The following is a 5,000-nucleotide window of genomic DNA, read 5'->3' as shown; positions in this document are numbered from 1 at the left end:
TCCAACTTATGTTTTGAATATTTGCTACAATACAGGCGTGAAGTTAATTTTCAATCAGCGTCCAACAAATCAATGCAGAATATCTATAATGTAAATGTAAACTATTCCATATAATAACAAATAAAAAATTGCCCTCACCAGAGTAGTAGCATTGTTTCAATTCTTCTCTGTATATTTTATATTACGATGTTAATCCCTCATAGAAGAAATTGTGTGTGTGTGTATTTTCTATATATAATATATATACACATTATATATATTACATAAAATATGTGCGTGTACGTTAGAAATGCATATATTTCTGCTAAATTTTCAAGATGTTAAGAACACTTTGCCTAGTTAATTCTCAGATTACATTTTAAAGACAATATACATGCAAAATTGAAACGTATCATTTTTCACGCAAAGAAAAATCTCGAAGTCCGTTCAAGTTTTAAAAATAATAATTTTCGCTTGAGTAATCGCCGATCGTAAATTGGTTAAAATCGCAACAGAATTTCACATTGGTCTAAATATTCGAAGACGGCTAACCTAAAATTTTGTAGTTCGTCCTATAGACGGCATTATCCTTGGCAACGGCTGTAGAAACAATTTACTGATCTGGGTACTGAATTAAATTGAATATAGAATTTACGCCAAAGACCAAGTACTGGGACCTACTATATATAAGGTCATGCAGCACTCAAACGGAAATTGACAGTAAAAGGTTTGAAAGGTTTTACAGGAGGAAAACCTCGCAGTTGCACTATGAATCAATTGTTAGGAGAGGGTGGAAAGTAAGAAGGACGAAAGAATATGAAAGGAGGCACAGTAAAAGGAACCTAAGGTGTTTTGTTTGTATGGTGTTTTTACGTTGCATGGAACCAGTGATTATTCAGCAACGGGACCAACGGCTTTACGTGACTTCCAAACCACGTCGAGAGTGAACTTCCATCACCAGAAATACGCATCTCTGACCACTCAATGGAATGCCCGAGAATTGAACTCGCGGCCACCCAGGTGGCAGGCCAAGATCAAACCGACCAAGCAACTGACGCGCTAACGAAAGTTGTTGCTGCTAGGAGCCCGAAGGCACGCTGCGAAGAAACATAAGTAATGCCTACAATGCACCTCATGAGGTGCACTAACGGCACTACCCTCCCTACGGGACTGATCTGGGTACAGGGCAGCAGCGAACGCTTTCCCTGCAAAACACACACACACGGGACATTCCTTTTAAACCTACGCCTCGAGAGGAACAATAACCCGGAAACAGCGTAAATGCATTCATTGTAGAGTAAATCCCATCCTTTCTCAGTTCTGTATGAAATTAAACAGCAATGCTCGAGAGAGAACAATAGGCTCTGTAGCTGCGACCTCTCGAGGTCCCGAGGCGAAGCTCACAAGTACTCGCGGCAGATTTCTTGGCGTTATTTTCGCTGAACAATACCTTCCACTTTCCTCCGTAAGTGAAGCCTTTTTGGTCTTTCCACCTTCTCTCCGGTTATGACCCGAGGGCGTATTCCCTGTGGTGTTTGCCCACGCTCATTCTCCAATGGCCTGGAACAAAATGTGCGATGCATCGTAAAGAGCCCAGTAGTTTTGAGAGAATGGTACGTTTTATGTATAGACTCTACAGGTCCATTTACGTTTAATTTTAAGCTTAGAATTTACCAGTATTTACGTTTAATTTTAAGCTTAGAATTTACCATACTGGTTGCTATGCCAGTAGAATATACACCATACTGATTGCTTTGTTACTATAGTGATTGCTGTAACAGTCGAATTTACCATACCGATTGCTTTGAGAGTAGAATTTATCCTAGTGATTGCAATGACAGTAGAGTTTACCATAGTGGTTGCAATGACAGTAGAATTTATCCTAGTGATTGCAATGACAGAATTTACCATAGTGGTTGCAATGACAGTAGAATTTATCCTAGTGATTGCAATGACAGAATTTACCATAGTGGTTGCAATGACAGTAGAATTTACCATAGAGGTTGCAATGACAGTAGAATTTACCATAGTGGTTGAAATGACAGTAGAATTTCTCCTAGTGATTGCAATGACAGTAGAATTTACCATAGTGGTTGCAATGACAGTAGAATTTATCCTAGTGATTGCAATGACAGTAGAATTTACCATAGTGGTTGCAATGACAGTAGAATTTATCCTAGTGATTGCAATGACAGTAGAATTTACTGTACTGATTACTGTGACAAGTAGAATATACCATAATGATTGCTATGAGAAGTTACAATCCTGATGAGTGACAGTAGAATTAACCATACTGATTGCTATGAGAAGTTACCATCCTGATTGCTGTGAGTCGAATTTACCATACTGATTGCTATGAGAAGTTACCATCCTGATTGCTGTGACAGTCGAATTTACCATACTGATTGCTGTGACGGTAGAATTTACTATACTGATTGCTATAAGAAGTTACCATCCTGATTGCTGTGACAGTAGCCTGTTGGGCAATCGAATGCGAGAAGTTTTACAACATTCATACATCTCTAGTTGTTTTAATTCGATTTCATCTTAGAATATCTCGTTTTTTTTTATTTCAAGAAGCTGAACATACTGGTCTGGAGAGAGAGAGAGAGAGAGAGAGAGAGAGAGAGAGAGAGAGAGAGAGAGAGAGAGAATCCCATTTGAATCAAATGGCCTCTATAGAAGACACGGAGGGATATCACGTATCAATAACAACCAGACGAATCCAGGAACCTTCAGAGAACAGAACCACAGAAACCGGAGCCGAGTAGCGGATCCTGACTAAGCCACGAAAGAAGAAAGACATGGCCGTAAAGCGTCCAGAGAGAATCCTTTAAGTGCCTACCCAACCCACCTTGTAATCGAAACTCCTATTGTGACTTGCAACGTCCCAGGGATATGGGGCCTGGCCATCCTACAGATATACTGCTTAGAAACCTTGCGGCACGGGTTCCAGCCCCCACAACCCCCATTACCATCCTTACCAACGCTTTCGCAACACTACACTTGAATTATCCTGGAATAAAAGTTACGTAACTTCAAAGAGTTAGTGGGAGGTTTAATGAACCAGACGGTGCTACACTTTAAAATTCACCATTATTATTATTATTAATTATTATTATTATGATTAATTATTATTATTATGATTAATTATTATTATTATGATTGAATTATTATTATGATTGATTATTATTAATTATTATTATGATTATTATTATTATGATTATTATACTTATTATTATTCTTAAGTTATTATTACTGTGATTATTATATTCTTATTATTATAATTATTATTATTATTCTTATTATTGATTAATTCTGTATTATTATTATAATTATTATAATTATTATTTAATTCTATTTAATTATTATAATTACTTAATTAATTATTAATTAATTATTAATTAATTAATTAAGAATTAATTATTAATTAATTTATTAATTATAATTATTAATTTAATTTAAATTAATATAATTATAATTTATAATTATAATTAATTACTTTTTTTTAATAATTTATTATTATTATTCATTATTAAATAATAATTAATTTAATTAATTAATTTAATTATAATTATTAATTTTTTTATTATTATTATTATTATTATTATTATTATTTATAATATGCTTATAGTACACATAAAACCCTGTAATAAAAGGTGACAGCACAGCAGAGAGAAAAGCAACATAAATTAAAATAAGAAACATGCAAACAAATCAGCTAGCGAGATCATTTTCTTTTTAATTTGTGCAGCGTTGCAAGGATTCCATTACCGTAACAAAGATTGCGGAGGTCATACTCAGAAACCGTGGCATAGTCCTCCCTCACTTGGAGACTCGGGATCACTAGTACGGTTATCCATTAGTGTGAGTCAGCTGCATGTGTCACCAAACGACTCAAACAGCGGCACAATCAATGACTCAAGTGATAAATAAATATATGCACTCAAATAGAATACAGTATGGAATTTAGGACAATGGCCAAGCGCAGGGACCTATAAGGTCCTTCATCGCTGAAAGGAAAAATAAGAGTAAGAAGGTTTGAAAGTTGTAGCAGGAGGAAAACCTCGCAGTTGTATTTTGAAGAAATTGTTAGAGAGGGTGGGAAGCCAGAAAGATGGAAGGGAATATGAACGAAGGTACAGTAAAAAGGAATGAAATAGGTTGCAGCTAAGAACCGAAGGGGTGCTGCAAAGATCCTTAAGTAGTGTCTACAGTGCACCATGCGAGGTGCTCTGACGTCGCTAACCCTCTACGTTTAAGGGAAATAAGCAATTGACATGAGTGGTTATTATCTAAGCACATCTTCCAAAAAATTCCAGTTTGGGACTTGCCAGATGTTTGAGAACTTTCCAGGACAAACAAAGTGGAATAAGGAAAAAACGAAAACGGGGACCATAATGACAAATCGAAGTATTGTCAACACAATATCCAAATAAACAATTTACACAATTCTCTTGAAACTTCTTACTTTCATAATTGGTAAGATTCATGACAATTGTGATTTTAGGAGAAGCACCTCCATTATTGTACGGGTGACCACACACTACTTCCAGATACGGACCTACTGCTTTAATTAATTCTATACCTAATTATCATTATCTATTGATTTATGTGCTCTGGCTTCGCTGAAAAAACAATTTACTCCAAAAAATCTTTACAATTTTCAAAGATTCATTCAGTTCATATACCTTTTGGAAATACAAGCACACCTCCAATCTAAAATCTAACCACAGACAGTAATTTCAAAATCTGTTTAAGAAATAAAGCTCCCACTACACTTGAAAACACAACTATACTCTGTTTTTTTTCATCTGTCCATCCGCTTGTGGTGTTTTTGTATGGCAACACTGCGTCCCGGGCTTTAGATAATTACATTCAGCTTACATTCAACGATTAGAATAATATCCTATTTCGAATATTAGCGGTGTAATTCGCATACAGTAAATTATTAAAACACTTTTCAGTTGCAAATGTACGCCCAGATATCCTTTTATTTACCTCAAACTTACACATAGCGT

This window comes from Macrobrachium nipponense, chromosome 32 (genome assembly GCF_015104395.2).
Source record: "Macrobrachium nipponense isolate FS-2020 chromosome 32, ASM1510439v2, whole genome shotgun sequence".
Classification (NCBI taxonomy): Eukaryota; Metazoa; Arthropoda; class Malacostraca; order Decapoda; family Palaemonidae; genus Macrobrachium; species Macrobrachium nipponense.
Note: the sequence above shows the minus strand (reverse complement) of the source record.